Here is a 19,535-nt window from a genome sequence, read left to right on the forward strand (position 1 = left end):
GGGGGTGAGGAGCTCTGCTGTGTCTTGATGGATTAATGCAATTACTACTGTTTCTTATTCAATCATGCTTGCTTCCGTTCTAAGATATCACTTGTTCTTAACCCGGATGAATGTGATGATCTGTGACACTCATCATATTCTCAATTATGAACGCGTGCCTGACAACCACCTCCGTTCTATCTTAGATTGAGTAGATATCTCTTGGATTCCTTAACCAGAATCTTCGTGGTATAAGCTAGAACTGATGGCGGCATTCAAGAGAATCCGGAAGGTCTAAACCTTGTCTGTGGTATTCTGAGTAGGATTCAATGATTGAATGACTGTGACGAGCTTCAAACTCCTGAGGGCGGGGCGTTAGTGACAGACGCAAAAGAATCATTGGATTCTATTCCGGCCTGATTGAGAACCGACAGATGGATAGCCGTGCCGTGACAGGGTGCGTTGAACATTTCCACTGAGAGGATGGGAGGTAGCCACTGACAACGGTGAAACCCTTGCATATAGCTTGCCATTGAAGGAGCCTTGCGTGCTTGAAGAAGAAGACAGTAGGAAAGTAGAGATTCAGAAGATGGAGCATCTCCAAAACCTTAACCTGTTCCCCATTACTGCAAAACAAGTACTTATTTCATGTTCTTTTACTTTTCACAATCAACCCTGATAATTATTGATATCCTGACTAAGATTACAAGATAACCATAGCTTGCTTCAAGCCGACAATCTCCGTGGGATCGACCCTTACTCACGTAAGGTATTACTTGGACGACCCAGTGCACTTGCTGGTTAGTTGTGCGGGGTTGCAAAAAGTGTGATTGCAATTTTGTGCACCAGTAACCCTGGGAGTCAATAAGGATGAGTTTAAGTTGAATGCTGTCAAAGCTATGCATCATCCAGATACATAAAAAGACTACATGAGTGTTGATATTATTGAGAGTCTCGAATCAGAGCTAGAGGATATTTTTAAAGATGTTCAGCCTGATCTGGAGGAACCAGAGAAAACAGAAGAACCTCTGAAAACTCCTCCTGAAGAGGAAAAACCTCCCAAACCCGAGCTCAAACCAGTACCACCATCCCTGAAGTATGCATTTCTGGGAGAAGATGACACTTTTCTGGTGATCATAAGCTCTGCTTTAGAGCCACAGGTAGAGAAAGCACTAATTCAGGTGCTAAGGACACACAAGACAGCTCTTGGGTGGTCCATAAGTGATCTTAAGAGCATTAACCCAGCCAGATGCATGCACAAGATCTTATTGGAGGATGATGCTAAGCCAGTGGTTCAACCACAAAGGTGGCTGAATCCAACCGTGAAGGAGGTGGTGCAGAAAGAGGTCACTAGGTTACTAGAGGCTGGGATTATTTATCCTATTTCTGATAGCCCCTGGGTAAGCCCTGTCTAAGTTGTCCCCAAGAAAGGAGGCATGACAATGGTTCATAATGAAAAGAATGAACTGGTTCCTACAAGAACAGTTACAAGGTGGCGTATGTGTATTGACTACAGAAGGCTCAATACAGCCACCAAAAAAGATCATTTTCCTTTACCATTCATAGACCAGATGTTACAGAGACTAGTAGGTCATGAATACTACTGCTTTTTGGATGGCTATTTAGGTTACAACCAAATTGCAGTAGATTCTCAGGACCAAGAGAAAACAACATTCACATGTCCATCTGTAGTATTTGCCTATAGAAGGATGCCATTTGGTCTGTGCAATGCACCTGCAACCTTTCAGATGTGCATGCTCTCTATCTTCTCTGATATGGTAGAAAATTTTCTGGAAGTCTTCATGGATGACTTCTTAGTATTTGGAGACTCCTTCAGCTCTTGTCTTGACAATCTAGCACTTGTTTTGAAAAGGTGCCAATAGACTAACTTGGTTTTAAACTGGGAGAAATGTCACTTTATGGTGACTGAAGGAATTGTCCTTGGGCACATAATTTCGAACAAGGGAATAGAGGTGGATCAAGCTAAGGTAGAGGTAATTAAAGAATTACCACCACCTGCCAATGTTAAGGTAATCAGAAGCTTTCTGGGGCATGCAGGATTCTATAAGAGGTTTATAAAAAATTTTTCAAAAATTGCAAAACCTCTGAGCAATCTGCTGGCCGCTGATACACCATTTGTCTTTGACACAGAGTGTCTGCAGGCCTTTGAGACTCTGAAAGCTAAGTTGGTCACAGCACCAGTCATTTTTGTGCTAGACTGGACATTACCAGTCGAACTAATGTGTAATGCCAGTGACCATGCCATTGGTGTAGTATTGGGACAGAGGCATGACAAGCTTCTGCATGTCATTTATTATGCTAGCCGTGTTTTAGATGATGCGTAGAAGAATTACACGACCACAGAAAAGGAGTTGCTTGCAGTGGTTTATGCCATTGACAAGTTTATATCTTATTTAGTAGGATCAAAAGTGATTGTGTACACTAACCATGCTACTCTAAAATATCTCCTCACAAAGCAGGATTTAAAACCCAGACTCATAAGATGGGTGTTGCTTCTGCAAGAGTTTGATATAGAAATAAGAGACAGAAAAGGGACAGAGAACCAAGTAGCTGATCACCTGTCCTGGATAGAACCAGTAGCAGGAGCGTCCCTCCCTCCTGCTGAGATCTCTGAAACCTTTCCGAATGAGTAATTCTTTGCCATTCAGGAAGTACCGTGGTTTACAGACATTGCAAACTATAAAGCTGTGAGATTCATACCCAAAGAGTACAGTAGGCAGCAAACAAAAAAATTAGTTTCTGATGCTAAGTACTACATGTGGGATGAGCCATATCTCTTTAAGAGATGTGCAGACGGAATAATCCATAGATGTGTGCCTAGAGAAGAGGCACAGAAGATCCTATAGCATTGCCATGGATCACAATATGGAGGACACTTCGGAGGTGAGCGAACAGCCACAAGGGTTCTCCAATGTGGCTTCTATTGGCCTACTCTCTATAGAGACTCCCCAGAGTTTGTACGTAACTGTGACAGTTGCCAGAGAGCTGGTAATCTGCCTCACGGTTATGCCATGCCTCAGCAAGGGATCTTAGAGATTGAATTATTTGATGTATGGGGTATTAACTTCATGGGGCCTTTCCCGCCATCATATTCAAATGTCTATATTCTAGTGGTAGTAGACTATGTATCTAAATGGGTAGAGGAAATTACAACACCCACTAATGATACTAAGACTGTGATGAGGTTCCTCCAGAAGCATATCTTCAGCAGGTTCGGTGTCCCTAGGGTACTAATTGGTGCGCGTAAATTGTGATCATCAACAATGGCGCCAAAGACTTGGAGCTCTCAAACATGAATCACACTTTGTCACAACTTCGCACAACTAACCAACAAGTGCACTGGGTCATCCAAGTAATACCTTACGTGAGTAAGGGTCGATCCCACGGAGATTGTTGGTATGAAACAAGCTATGGTCATCTTGTAAATCTCAGTTAGGCGAATTCAAATTGTTATAATGGTTTTTGGATATAAGAATAAATAAAGCATAAAATAAAGATAGAGATACTTATGTAAATCATTGGTGGGAATTTCATACAAGTGTATGGAGATGCTGTGTTCCTTCTGAATCTCTGCTTTCCTACTACTTTCATCCAATCATTCTTACTCCTTTCCATGGCAAGTTGTATGTAGGGCATCACCGTTGTCAATGGCTACTTCCCATCCTCTCAGTGAAAATGGTCCAAATGCTCTGTCACAGCACGACTAATCATCTATCGGTTCTTGATCATGTCGGAATAGAATCCATTGATTCTTTTGCGTCTGTCACTACACCCAACAATCACGAGTTTGAAGCTCGTCACAGCCATTCAATCCCTGAATCCTACTCAGAATACCACGGACAAGGTTTAGACTTTCCGAATTCTCAAGAATGGCTGCCAATAATTCTAGCTTATACCACGAAGATTCTGATTAAGGAATCCAAGAGATACACGCTCGGTCTAAGGTAGAACGGAAGTGGTTGTCAGTCACGCGTTCATAGGTGAGAATGATGATGGGTGTCACGGATCATCACATTCATCAAGTTGAAGTGCAGCAAATATCTTAGAATAAGAATAAGTTAAATTGAATAGAAAATAGTAGTAATTGCATTAATTCTCGAGGTACAGCAGAGCTCCACACCTTAATCTATGGTGTGTAGAAACTCCTCCGTTGAAAATACATAAGTGATAATGGTGTTCATTGGCTTCGGCCCCAGAGAGGGAACCGGAAAAACCAAGACATGGTCAAAAGTCAAAATGGTCTCAGAGACACTTAATACAATAGTAAAATGTTCTATTTATACTAAACTAGCTACTAGGGTTTACAGAAATAAGTCTAAGTGCAGAATCCACTTTCGGGGCCCACTTTGGTATGTGCTTGGGCTGAGCTTGAGCTTTACACGTGCAGAGGCTTCTCTTGGGGTTAAACACCAAGTTGCAACGTCTGTTTGGTGTTTAACTCTGGTTTGTGATGTGTTTCTGGCGTTTTACTCCAAAATGCAGCATGGAACTGGCGTTGAACGCCAGTTTGCGTCGTCTAAACTCAAATAAAGTATGGACTATTATATATTGCTGGAAAGCCCTGGATGTCTACTTTCCAAAGCCATTTGAAGTTCTGTAGCTCCAGAAAATCCATTTCGAGTGAAGGGAGGTCAGAATCCAACAGCAGCAGCAGTCCTTTGTCACTCTCCTATCAGATTTTTGCTCAGGTCCCTCAATTTCAGCCAGAAAATACCTGAAATCACAGAAAAATAGACAAACTCATAGTAAAGTTCAGAAATGTGAATTTTGCATAAAAACTAATAAAAACATCCCTAAAAGTAGCTAGATCCTACTAAAAACTACCTAAAAATAATGCCAAAAAGCGTATAAATTATCCGCTCATCACAACACCAAACTTAAATTGTTGCTTGTCCCCAAGCAACTGAAAATCACATAGGATAAAAAGAAGAGAATATACTATAAATCTCAAAATATCAATGAATATTATTTCTAATTAGATGAGCGGGACTTGTAGCTTTTTGCTTCTGATCAGTTTTGGCATCTCACTTTATCCTTCGAAGTTTAGAATGATTGGCATCTATAGGAACTCAGAGTTCAGATAGTGTTATTGATTCTCCTAGTTAATTATGTTGATTCTTGAACACAGCTACTTTTATGAGTCTTGGCCGTGGCCCTAAGCACTTTGTTTTCCAGTATTACCACCGGATACATAAATGCCACAGACACATGACTGGGTGAACTTTTTCAGATTGTGACTTAGCTTTGCTAAAGTCCCCCGTTAGAGGTGTCCAGAGCTCTTAAGCACACTCTTTTTGCTTTGGATCATGACTTTAACCACTCAGTCTCAAGCTTTTCACTTGGACCTGCATGCCACAAGCACATGGTTAGGGACAGCTTGATTTAGCCGCTTAGGCCTGGATTTTATTTCCTTGGACCCTCCTATCCATTGATGCTCAAAGCCTTGGATCCTTTTTACCCTTGCCTTTTGGTTTTAAGGGCTATTGGCTTTTTCTACTTGCTTTTTCTTTTTCTTTTTCGCCATTTTTTTCGCAAGTTTTTTCTTTTTCACTGCTTTTTCTTGCTTCAAGAATCAATTTTATGATTTTTCAGATCATCAATAACATTTCTCTTTTTCATCATTCTTTCAAGAGCCAACAATTTTAACATTCATAAACAACAAGATAAAAAATATGCATTGTTCAAGCATTCATTCAGAAAACAAAAAGTATTGTCACTACATCAATATAATTAAACTAATTTCAAGGATGAATTCGAAACTCATGTACTTCTTATTCTTTTGTATTAAAAACATTTTTTCATTTAAGAAAGGTGAAGGATTCATGGAGTTATTCATAGCCTTAAGACATAGTTACTAAATACTAATGATCATGTAATAAAGGCACAAATATAGACAAACATGAAGCTGAAAAATAAAAAAACAGAGAGATAAGAACAAGGAAGTTAAGGAATGAGTCCACCTTAGTGATGGTGGCGCCTTCTCCTTGAAGGACCAATGGTGTTCTTGAGTTCCTCTATGTCTCTTCCTTGCCTTTGTTGCTCCTCCCTCATAGCACTTTGATCTTCTCTAATCTCATTAAGAATGATGGAGTGCTCTTGATGTTCCACCCTTAATTGGTTCATGTCATGACTCAATCCTTCTAGAGAAGTGCTGAGTTGTTCGCAATAGTTGTTTGGAGGAAAATGCATCCCTTGAGGAATCTCAGGGATTTCTTGATGATGAGCTTCCTTATGCGTCTCTTGAGATCCATGAATGGGCTCTCTTGTTTACTCCATCCTCTTCTTAGTGATGGGCTTGTCTCCTTCTATGACAACTTCAGCTGAGTAGCATAGATGGCAAATGAGATAAGGGAAAGCTAGCCTTGCCAAGGTGGAGGGCTTTTCGGCTACTTTGTAGAGTTCTAGAGAGATGACTTCATGAACTTATACTTCCTCTCCAATCATGATGCTATAGATCATGATGGCCCGATCCACAATTACTTCGGATCGGTTGCTAGTGGGGATGATGGAGCGTTGGATGAACTCCAACCATCCTCTAGCCATAGGCTTAAGGTCCAGTCTTCTCAATTGAACCGGCTTACCTTTTGAGTCTCTTTTCCACTGAGCTCCTTCCACACATATGTCCATGAAGACTTGGTCCAACCTTTGATCAAAGTTAACCCTTCTAGTGTAAGGGCGTGCATCTTCTTGCATCATGGGCAAGTTGAACGCCAACCTTACATTTTTCGGACTGAAATCTAAGCATTTTCCCCGAACCATTGTAAGCCAATTCTTTGGATTTGGTTTCATACTTTGATCATGGTTCCTAGTGATCCATGCATTGGCATAGAACTCTTGAACCATTAAGATTCCGACTTGTTGCATGGGGTTGGTAAGAACTTCCCAACCTCTTCTTTGGATCTCATGTCGGATCTCCGAATACTCATTTTTCCTGAACATGAAAGGGACCTCAGGGATCACCTTCTTCTTGGACACAACTTCATAGAAGTGGTCTTGATGGGCTTTTGAGATGAATCTCTCCATCTCCCATGACTCGGAGGTGGAAGCTTTTGTCTTCCCCTTCCTCTTTCTAGAGGTTTCTCTTGCCTTAGGCGCCATCAATGGTTATGGAAAAATAAAAAAGCTAGGCTTTTACCACACCAAACTTAGAATTATTGCTCGCCCTTGAGCAAAAGAAGAAAGAATAGACGAAGAAGAAGAAGAAATAGAGGAGAGGGAGAGAGATGTGTATTCGGCCAAGAGGGAGAAGAGACGGTTGTATTGTGTGAAAATGAAGAAGGATGGATGGGTTTATATAGTGGAGGGAGAGGGAATGGGGTTCGGTCATTTAGGGTGGGTTTGGGTGGGAAAGAGATTTTGAATTTGAAGGTAGGTGGGGTTCATGGGGAAGAGGGGATGGATGTGAGTGGTGAAGAGGTGATGGGGAAGAGAGATTGAGTTGATTGGTGAAGGGTGTATAGGGAAGAGTGTTATTGGATTGGGTGAAGAAGAGAGAAGGTGAGTTGAGGTAGGTAGGGATCTTGTGGGGTCCACAGATCCTGAGGTGTCAAGGATTTATCATCTCTACACCAATTAGGCGTGTAAAACACCCTTTGCATGCAATCCTGGCATTTAACACCAGACTTAAGCTTGTTTCTGGTGTTAAACGCCCAGATATAGCATGTTTCTGGCGTTAAACGCCAGCCTGATGCTTGTTTCTGGCTTTAAACGCCAGCTTTCCTCAGGGTGCAATCCTGGCGTTTAAACGCCAGACTGCTGCTTGTTTCTGGCGTTCAACGCCAAATTCATGCTCTGTTCTAGCGTTGAATGCCAGCCAGATGATCCTTACTGGTGTTTAAACGCTAGTAAGCTCTTCCTCTAGGGTGTGCTTTTTCTTCTGCTATTTTCGATTCTGTTTTTAATTTTTGTAATTGTTTTGTGACTCCACATGATCATAAACCTACTAAAACTTAAAAGAACAATAGAAAACATAGATAAATAAAAATTAGGTTGCCTCCTAATAAGCGCTTCTTTAATGTCAATATCTTGACAGTGAGCTCTCATGGAGCTTCACAGATCATCAGAGCATTGTTGGGACCTCCCAACACCAAACTTAGAGTTTGAATGTGGGGGTTCAACACCAAACTTAGAGTTTGGTTGTGGCCTCCCAACACCAAACTTAGAGTTTGACTGTGGGGGCTTTGTTTGACTCTGTATTGAGAGAAGCTTTTCATGCTTCCTCTCCATGGTTGCAGAGGAAGATCCTTGAGCTTTAAACACAAGGTAGTCCCCATTCAATTGAAGGACTAGCTCTTCTCTGTCAACATCAATCACAGCTCCTGCTATGGCTAGGAAGAGTCTTCCAAGAATGATGGATTCATTCTCATTCTTCCCAGTGTCTAAGATTATGAAATCAACAGGAATGTAAAGGCCTTTAACCTTCACTAACACGTCCTCTACCAATCCATAAGCTTGTTTTATTGACTTGTCTGCCATCTCTAATGAGATTCTTGCAGCTTGTACCTCAAAGATCCCCGGCTTCTCCGTTACAGAGAGTGGCATAAGATTTATACCTGACCCCAGGTCACACAGAGCCTTCTTAAAGGTCATGGTGCCTATGGTACAGGATATCAAGAATTTACCAGGATCTTGTTTCTTTTGAGGTAGCGTTTGCTGAACCCATGTATCTAGTTTACTAATGAGCAAGGGAGATTCACCTTCCCAAGTCTCATTACCAAACAACTTGGCATTCAGCTTCATGATGGCTCCTAGATATTGAACAACTTGCTCTTCAGTTACATCTTCATCCTCTTCAGAGGAAGAATAGTTCTCAGAGCTCATGAATGGTAAAAGGAGGTTCAATGGAATCTTTATGGTCTCTAGGTGAGCCTCAGATTCCTTAGGTTCCTCAGTTTGGAACTCCTTTTTGTTCAGAGGACATCCCAGAAGGTCTTCCTCACTGGGATTCACGTCCTTCTCCTCCTCTTTGGATTCGGCCATTGTGATTATGTCAATGGCCTTGCACTCTCTTTTTGGATTCTCTTCTGTATTGCTTGGGAGAGTACTAGGAGGGGTTTCAGTGATTTTCTTACTCAGCTGGCCCACTTGTGCCTCCAAATTTCTGATGGAGGACCTTGTTTCACTCATGAAGCTTAAAGTGGCCTTAAATATATCAGAGACTATGTTTGCTAAGCTAGAAGGGCTCTGGTCATAATTCTCTGTCTGTTGCTGAGAAGATGATGAAAAAGGCTTGCTATTGCTAAGCCTGTTTCTTCCACCATTATTAAAGCCTTGTTGAGGCTTTTGTTGATCCTTCCATGAGAAATTTGGATGATTTCTCCATGAAGAATAATAGGTGTTCCTATAGGATTCACCCATGTAATTCACCTCTGCCATTGTATGGTTCTCAGGATCATAAGCTTCTTCTTCAGAAGATGCCTCTTTAGTACTGTTGGATGCATTTTACCATCCATTCAGACTCTGAGAAATCATGTTGACTTGCTGAGTCAACATTTTGTTATGAGCCAATATGGCATTCAGAGCATCAATTTCAAGAACTCCCCTCTTCTGAGGCGTCCCATTACTCACAGGATTCCTCTCAGAGGTGTACATGAATTGGTTATTTGCAACCATGTCAATGAGTTCCTGAGCTTCTACAGGCATTTTCTTTAGGTGAATAGATCCACCTGCAGAATGGTCCAATGACATCTTAGACAATTTAGACAGACCATCATAGAATATATCCAGGATGGTCAATTCTGAAAGCATGTCAGAAGGACACTTTTTGGTTAACTACTTGTATCTTTCCCAAGCTTCATAGAGGGATTCACCATCTTTTTGCTTAAAGGTTTGAACATCCACTCTAATCTTACTCAGCTTTTGAGGAGGAAAGAACTTGGCCAAGAAGGCCGTGACCAGCTTATCCCAAGAGTTCAGGCTATTTTTAGGTTGAGAGTCCAACCATATTCTAGCTCTGTCTCTTACAGCAAAAGGGAAAAGCATAAGCCTGTAGACCTCGGGATCAACCCCATTGGTCTTAACAGTATCACAGACCTACAAGAATTCAGTTAAGAACTAAAAAGGATCTTCTGATGGAAGTCCATGAAACTTGCAATTCTGTTGCATCAGAGAAACTAATTGAGGTTTTAGCTCAAAGTTGTTTGCTCCAATGGCAGGGATTAAGATGCTTCTTCCATGTAATTTGGAATTTGGTGCCGTAAAGTCACCAAGCAACTTCCTTGCATTGTTGTTGTTGGGTTTGGCTTCCATATCCTTTTCCTATTTCAAAATTTTAATTGGGTCCTCTTCAGAGTACTGTGCTTTAGCTGTTCTTAGCTTCCTCTTCAAGGTCCTTTCAGGTTCAGGATCAGCTTCAACAAGAATGCCTTTTTCTTTGTTCCTGCTCATATGAAAGAGAAGAAAACAAAGAAAGAAGAGGAATCCTCTATGTCAGAGTATAGAGATTCCTTTATGTGAGTAGAAAGAAAGAGAGGAGAATAGAGGAAAGAGAAGAAAAAAATTCGAACACAGAAGAGAGGAGAGGGTTCAACTTTTTGAGATGAAGAGAAGTGTTAGTAAATGAATAAATAAATAGAAGAAGATGAGAGGGAGAGAATTTCTATTAATAGAAGAAATAAAATTAAAATTATAATTTTAAACAATTAGTTAATTAAAAAGAATTTTGAAAGGTGATTTTCGAAAATTAGAGAGAGAAAAGTAGTTAGGTGGTTTTGAAAAAGATAAAAAACAAACAAAAAGTCAATTAGTTAGTTGAAAAAGATTTTGAAAATCAATTTTGAAAAGATAAGAAATTAGAAAAGATTTTTGAAATTGATTTTGATAAAGATATGATTGAAAAAGATATTTTTAAAAAAAGATTTGATTTTTTTAATTAAAATTGATTGCTTGACTAACAAGAAACTAAAAGATATTACTCTAGAATTTAAAGATTGAACCTTTCTTAACAAGAAAGTAACAAACTTCAAATTTTTGAATCAATCACATTAATTGTTAGTAAAGTTTTTTGAAATTTTGAAATAAAGATAAGAAAAAGATTTTGAAAATAAATTTTAAATATTTTAGAAAAATAATAAGAAAAATGAAAAAGATTTGATTTTTGAAAAAGTTTTTGAAAAGATAAGATTTTTAAAAATGAAATCTTGACTTGACTAACAAGAAACAACTAAATTTAAAATTTTTTGACTAAGTCAATCCAAAGATTTCAAATTTTTGAGTAAAATAAGGAAAAGATATTTTTTATTTTTGAATTTTTAATGAGGAGAGAGAAAAATACAAATATGACCCAAAACATGAAAAATTTGCATCAAAACACATGATGCATGCAAGAATACTATGAATGTCAAGATGAACACCAAGAATACTTTGAAGATTAAGATGAACATCAAGACTTATTTTTGAAAAATTTTCAAGAAAAGAAAAACATGCAAGACACCAAACTTAGAAATTTTCAATGCTTGGACACTATGAATGCAAAAATGCATATGAAAAACAACAAACAAAAAACAAAACAAGAAAATTTAAAGATCAAACAAGAAGACTTGTCAAGAACAACTTGAAGATCATGAAGAACACATGCATGAATTTTTGAAAAAATGCATAAATTTTAAAAACATGCAATTGACACCAAACTTAAAAATTGACACTAGACTCAAACAAGAAACACAAAAAAAAATTTGATTTTTATGGTTTTATTAAAATTTTTTTTTTGAAAATTATTTTTAGAAAAACGAAAAAAAAGAAAAAAAATTTTTGAACGATTTTTGAAAACTTTTGAAATGAAAATTACCTAATCTAAGCAACAAGATGAACCGTCAGTTGTCCAAACTTGAACAATCCCTGACAACGGCGCCAAAAACTTGGTGCACGTAAATTGTGCTCATCAACAATGGCGCCAAAGACTTGGATCTCTCAAACGTCAATCACACTTTGTCACAACTTCGCACAACTAACCAGCAAGTGCACTGGGTTGTCCAAGTAATACCTTACGTGAGCAAGGGTTAATCCCACGGAAATTGTTGGTATGAAGGAAGCTATGGTCATCTTGTAAATCTCAGTTAGGCGAATTCAAATGGTTATAATGGTTTTTGAATATAAGAATAAATAAAGCATAAAATAAAGATAGAGATACTTATGTAAATCATTGGTGGAAATTTCAGACATGTGTATGGAGATGCTGTGTTCCTTCTGAATCTCTGCTTTCCTACTGTTTTCATCCAATGATTCTTACTCTTTTCCATGGTAAGCTGTATGTAGTACATCACAGTTGTCAATGGCTACTTCCCATCCTCTTAGTGAAAATGGTCCAAATGCTCTGTCATAGCACGGCTAATCATCTGTCGGTTCTCGATCATGTCGGAATAGAATCCATTGATTCTTTTGCGTCTGTCACTACGCCCAACAATCGTGAGTTTAAAGCTTGTCACAGTTATTCAATCCCTGAATCCTACTCGGAATACCACGGACAAGGTTTAAACTTTTCGGATTCTCAAGAATGGCCGCCAATAATTCTAGCTTATACCACGAAGAATATTTTTAAAATTTATTTTTAGTTTTTTAAAATTTTTTATTTTTTATAATATTTTTATTTTTTTTTTCACCGGATAATGCTACACCATGACAGTTGACGTTTTTTTTGCTGCACTTGTTCACAAATTAAGAATAAATTAATTTAAAAAATTTAATTTTTTATTTATTTGGATATTTTTGGAATTCTTTATTTTTTTTACAACTAGAAAAAAACTTTTTTGTTTAACATTTTAAAAAAATAAAAAAGTTACAGATCTGTTGTTTACTAGATATTGCTGGATTTTATTTTTTTATTATTTAAATAAAAAACATTTAATAATATAATTTAAAAATTCAAACATAAATAATTTAGTTTTTTAATATTTTTAATTTTTTTTTCACCGGATAATGCTACACTCTGACAGTTGACTTTTTTTGCTCCACTTATTCACAAATTAAGAATAAATTAATTTAAAAATTTAATTTTTTTATTTTTTTGGATATTTTTGGAATTTTTTATTTTTTTACAACTAGAAAAAAAATTTTAAAATTAAAAAAAATAAAAAAGTTACAGATCTATTGTTTACTAGATATTGCTGGACTTTATTTTTTTATTATTTAAATAAAAAACATTTAATAATATAATTTACAAATTCAAAAATAAATAATTTAGTTTTTTAAAATTTTTAATTTTTTTTTAAATATTTTTTATTTTTTTATTCACCGGATAATGCTACACCCAGATAGTTAACTTTTTTTGCTGCACTTGTTCACAAATTAAGAATAAGTTAATTTAAAAAATTTAATATTTTTAATTTTTATTTCATATTTTTGGAATTTTTTTATTTTTTAAAATTAGAAAAATATATTTTTTTTAGTTTAAAAATTTAAAAAAAATAATAAATTTATAAATCTGTTGTTCATTAGATATTGCTAGACTTTATTTTAATTTTATTATTTAAATAAAAAATATTTAATAATATAATTTAAAAATTCAGAAATACAAAATTTAGTTTTTTAAAATTTTTTATTTTTTTAAAATATTTTTATTTTTTTATTCACCGGATAATGCTACACTCTGACAGTTGACTTTTTTTGCTGCACTTGTTCACAAATTAAGAATAAATTAATTTAAAAAATTTAATTTTTTTATTTTTTTGTATATTTTTGGAATTTTTTTATTTTTTTTACAACTAGAAAAAATATTTTTGTTTAAAATTTAAAAAAAATAAAGTTATAGATCTGTTGTTTACAAGATATTGCTAGACTTTATTTTTTATTATTTAAATAAGGAACATTTAATAATATAATTTAAAAATTCAAAAATAAATAATTTAGTTTTTTAAAATTTTTACTTTTTTTAAAAGAAATTTTTATTTTTTTATTCACCGGATAATGCAACACTCTCACAGTTGACTTTTTTTGCTGCACTTGTTCACAAATTAAGAATAAATTAATTTAAAAATTTAATTTTTTTGTTTTTTGGTTATTTTTGGAATTTTTTATTTTTTTACAACTAGAAAAAAATTTTTTGTTTAAAATTTAAAAAAATAAAAAAGTTACAGATCTGTTGTTTACTAGATATTGCTAGACTTTATTTTTTTATTATTTAAATAAGAAAAATTTAATAATATAATTTACAAATTCAAAAATAAATAATTTAGTTTTTTAAAATTTTTAATTTTTTAAAAATATTTTTTATTTTTTTATTCACCGGATAATGCTACACCCAGATAGTTAACTTTTTTTGCTGCACTTGTTTACAAATTAAGAATAAATTAATTTAAAAAAATTAATATTTTTTATTTTTTTTATTTTTTGAATATTTTTGGAATTTTTTATTTTTTTAAAATTATAAAAATATATTTTTTTTAGTTTAAAATTTTTTAAAAAATAATAAATTTAAAAATCTGTTGTTTATTAGATATTGCTAGACTTTATTTTAATTTTATTATTTAAATAAAAAATATTTAATAATATAATTTAAAAATTCAGAAATACAAAATTAAGTCTTTTAAATTTTTTTATTTTTTTAAAATATTTTTATTTTTTTATTCACCGGATAATGCTTCACTCTGACAGTTGACTTTTTTTTCCTGCACTTGTTCACAAATTAAAAATAAATTAATTTAAAAAAGTTTAATTTTTTTATTTTTTTGGATATTTTTGGAATTTTTATTTTTTTACAACTAGAAAAAAAAATTTTAAAATTAAAAAAACTAAAAAAGTTACAGATCTATTGTTTACTAGATATTGCTGGACTTTATTTTTTTATTATTTAAATAAAAAACATTTAATAATATAATTTACAAATTCAAAAATAAATAATTTAGTTTTTTAAAATTTTTAATTTTTGTAAAAATATTTTTTATTTTTTTTTCACCGGATAATGCTACACCCTGACAGTTGACTTTTTTTTTGCTGCACTTGTTCAAAAATTAAGAATAAATTAATTTAAAAAATTTAATTTTTTTATTTTTTAGGATATTTTTGGAATTCTTTATTTTTTTAACAACTAGAAAAAAAAATTTTGTTTAAAATTTAAAAAAATAATAAAGTTACAGATCTGTTGTTTATTAGATATTGCTGGACTTTATTTTTTATTATTTAAATAAAAAACATTTAATAATATAATTTAAAAATTCAAAATTCAATAATTTAGTTTTTTAAAATTTTTAATTTTTTTAAAAATATTTTTTATTTTTTTATTCACCGGATAATGCTACACTCTGACAGTTGACTTTTTTTGCTGCACTTGTTCACAAATTAAGAATAAATTAATTTAAAAAATTTAATATTTTTAATTTTTTGGATATTTTTAGAATTTTTTATTTTTTACGACTAGAAAAATTTTTATTGTTTAAAATTTACAAATTCAAAATTCAATAATTTAGTTTTTTAAAATTTTTAATTTTTTTAAAAATATTTTTTATTTTTTTATTCACCGGATAATGCTACACTCTGACAGTTGACTTTTTTTGCTGCACTTGTTCACAAATTAAGAATAAATTAATTTAAAAAATTTAATTTTTTTATTTTTTTGTATATTTTTGGAATTTTTTTATTTTTTTTACAACTAGAAAAAATATTTTTGTTTAAAATTTAAAAAAAATAAAGTTATAGATCTGTTGTTTACAAGATATTGCTAGACTTTATTTTTTATTATTTAAATAAGGAACATTTAATAATATAATTTAAAAATTCAAAAATAAATAATTTAGTTTTTTAAAATTTTTACTTTTTTTAAAAGAAATTTTTATTTTTTTATTCACCGGATAATGCAACACTCTCACAGTTGACTTTTTTTGCTGCACTTGTTCACAAATTAAGAATAAATTAATTTAAAAATTTAATTTTTTTGTTTTTTGGTTATTTTTGGAATTTTTTATTTTTTTACAACTAGAAAAAAATTTTTTGTTTAAAATTTAAAAAAATAAAAAAGTTACAGATCTGTTGTTTACTAGATATTGCTAGACTTTATTTTTTTATTATTTAAATAAGAAAAATTTAATAATATAATTTACAAATTCAAAAATAAATAATTTAGTTTTTTAAAATTTTTAATTTTTTAAAAATATTTTTTATTTTTTTATTCACCGGATAATGCTACACCCAGATAGTTAACTTTTTTTGCTGCACTTGTTTACAAATTAAGAATAAATTAATTTAAAAAAATTAATATTTTTTATTTTTTTTATTTTTTGAATATTTTTGGAATTTTTTATTTTTTTAAAATTAGAAAAATATATTTTTTTTAGTTTAAAAATTTTTAAAAAATAATAAATTTAGAAATCTGTTGTTTATTAGATATTGCTAGACTTTATTTTAATTTTATTATTTAAATAAAAAATATGTAATAATATAATTTAAAAATTAAAAAATACAAAATTTAGTTTTTTAAAATTTTTTATTTTTTTAAAATATTTTTATTTTTTTATTCACCGGATAATGCTACACTCTAACATTTGATTTTTTTTGCTGCACTTGTTACAAATTAAGAATAAATTAATTTAAAAAATTTAATTTTTTTTACTTTTTTGGATATTTTTGGAATTTTTTATTTTTTTTACAACTAGAAAAAAATTTTTTTGTTTAAAATTTAAAAAAAATAATAAAGTTACAGATCTGTTGTTTACTAGATATTGCTGGACTTTATTTTTTTATTATTTAAATAAAAAATTTAATAATATAATTTACAAATTCAAAAATAAATAATTTAGTTTTTTAAAATTTTTAATTTTTTTAAAAATATTTTTTAGTTTTTTATTCACCGGATAATGCTACACCCAGATAGTTGACTTTTATTGCTGCACTTGTTCACAAATTAAGAATAAATTAATTTAAAAAATTTAATATTTTAATTTTTTTTTTGGATATTTTTGGAATTTTTTATTTTTTTAAAATAAGAAAAATATATTTTATTTAGTTTAAAAATTAAAAAAAATAAATTTAGAAATTTGTTGTTTATTAGATATTGCTAGACTTTATTTTAATTTTATTATTTAAATATCTAGTAAAAAACAGATCTGTAAATTTATTTTTTTTATTTTTTAAAAAAAGTTATATTTATACTAAACTAGCTACTAGGGTTTACAGAAATAAGTCTAAGTGCAGAAATCCACTTCTGGGGCCCACTTTGGTGTGTGCTTGGGCTGAGCTTGAGCTTTACATGTGCAGAGGCTTCTCTTGGGGTTAAACGCCAAGTTGCAATGTTTGTTTGGCGTTTAACTCTGGTTTGTGACGTTTTTCTGGCGTTTTACTCCAAAATGCAGCATGGAACTGGCGTTGAACTCCAGTTTGCGTCATCTAAACGCGAATAAAGTATGAACTATTATATATTGCTGGAAAGCCCTAGATGTCTACTTTCCAACGCAGTTAAGAGCGTGCCATTTGGAGTTCTGTAGGTCCAGAAAATCCATTTCGAGTGCTGGGAGGTCAGAATCCAACAACATCAGCAGTCCTTTGTCAGCCTCCTATCAGATTTTTGCCCAGGTCTCACAATTTCAGTCAGAAAATACTTGAAATCACAGAAAAACACACAAACTCATAGTAAAGTCCATAAATGTGAATTTTGCATAAAAACTAATAAAAAATCCCTAAAAGTAGCTAGATCCTACTAAAAACTACCTAAAAATAATGCCAAAAAGCGTATAAATTATTCGCTCATCACTAATCAGTGATGGAGGCACTCATTTCTGCAATAAACAGCTTGACTCTGCTCTGATCCGATATGGAATTAACAACAAAGTGGCAACTCCATATCACCCACAGACAAATGGGCAGGCTGAAGTCTCAAATAGAGAACTAAAACGAATCCTGGAACGGACCGTGAGTTCCCATAGAAGGGATTGGGCAAGGAGTCCGGATGATGCTCTGTGGGCATACAGAACTGCATTCAAAACTCCTATAGGGACCTCTCCATAACAGCTTATGTATGGAAAAGCCTGTCATCTGCCAGTGGAACTAGAACACAAGGCCTACTGGGCAACCAAGTTCCTAAACTTTGATGCTAAGGTAGATGGAGAGAAAAGATTACTCCAGTTGAATGAGCTAGAGGATTTCAGACTCAATGGTTTCGAAGATGCTAAAATTTATGAGGAGAAAGCAAAAAGGTGGAATAACAAAAAGCTGTCACCTAGAGTCTTTGAGCTAGGACAGAAGGTTCTGTTGTTTAACTTTAGGCTCAAATTGTTCCCTGGGAAATTGAAATCCCGGTGGAAGGGACCATATGTGATTACAAGTGTGTCACCATATGGATATGTAGAGATTCAGGATATTGACTCTAACAAAAAGTTCATTGTTAATGGATAGAGAGTGAAGCATTATCTTGAAGGCAATGTTGAGCAAGAATGCTCAAGACTGAGACTAGATTGAAGCTCAGTAAAGTCCAGCTAAAGATAGTAAAGAAGCGCTTGATGAGAGACAACCCAGCCATTAGCAAAAATTAGATGTTTATAACAATTATATGAGTTTATTTAATTTTGTTATTCATGTTTGTTAATACATTTCAGTAAATAATACAGAGAAATGAAGGTTCAGAACATAAAGCAGAGGAATCACAGAGAAAAAGAGCTCACTGGCATTATAATGCAAGTAAAGAGGCATTTTGGGCGTTAAACGCCATAATGGCTATCATTCTGGGCGTTCAGAAAAATGCCCAGTAACAAAGGATTTTTGGCATTTAACGCCAGCCAGGGTACCTGGCTGGGCGTTAAACGCCCAAAATGGCTACCAGATGGGCATTTAATGGCAGAATAGCGAGGGGGAGGTAATTTCGTTTCCAATTTAATTTTTTTTCGAATTTTCATGTTTTAATTCATAATTTTCTGCATAAAAATGTTACAAATATTCATCTTTCAATTTCCATTTCAAAAAATTAATAATCTTATAAACTCTTTTTAATTCTTTTTCAATTCATTTTCAAAACATTTTCAAAACTCATTTATCTTTCCAATTTCTTTCCAAATCTTTTTAATTCATCCGTATTATCTTTTATTTCTTAGATGCATTAACAAAAATTCATATTTAAATTCCTCGTATCTTTTTCATCTCTTTTAAATTTTAAAATCTTATCTTTTTCATATCATGTTTATCTTTTGTCAATCATATCTTTCTATCTTCTTTTTTTCTCTAAAAATTCGAAACCTAATCCCCCCTCCATTTTAAATATACATTCGACCAACATCTTTGACCCATTATTCGAATCCTTCTCTCCCTCTATTCTTCTTCTTTCTTTTCTTTTGCTTGAGGACTAGCAAACCTCTAAGTTTGGTGTGATTTTCCGTGATCACTGAGCTAAAACAGACTGAATTCATGGCCTCTAAAGGAAAACAAACCACTCCAAGAGGCAAGAAAGAAAACAATCCAAAACTACCTCGGATACATGAGAGGTTCTTCACCAAAGAACATGCGGACCATTACTTTAAAATTGTGTGCAGAAGATTAGTGATCCCGGAAGTTAAGTTCAACCTGAAGGAAGACAAATACCGGGAGATCCAAGAGCAGATTCGAAACAGGAGCTGGAAAGTCCT

At 33.2% G+C, this 19,535-nt stretch overlaps 1 non-coding gene across 1 annotated transcript; it reads left to right on the plus strand.

Moving 5' to 3' along the window:
- Nucleotides 1–9,742: 9,742 nt before the first annotated feature.
- LOC112715445 (small nucleolar RNA R71) lies at nt 9,743–9,849 on the plus strand. The gene has a single exon (XR_003159696.1). It is a non-coding gene; the product is annotated as a small nucleolar RNA R71 (small nucleolar RNA).
- Nucleotides 9,850–19,535: the final 9,686 nt, after the last annotated feature.

Source organism: Arachis hypogaea, chromosome 1 (genome assembly GCF_003086295.3).
Source record: "Arachis hypogaea cultivar Tifrunner chromosome 1, arahy.Tifrunner.gnm2.J5K5, whole genome shotgun sequence".
NCBI classification, from domain to species: Eukaryota; Viridiplantae; Streptophyta; class Magnoliopsida; order Fabales; family Fabaceae; genus Arachis; species Arachis hypogaea.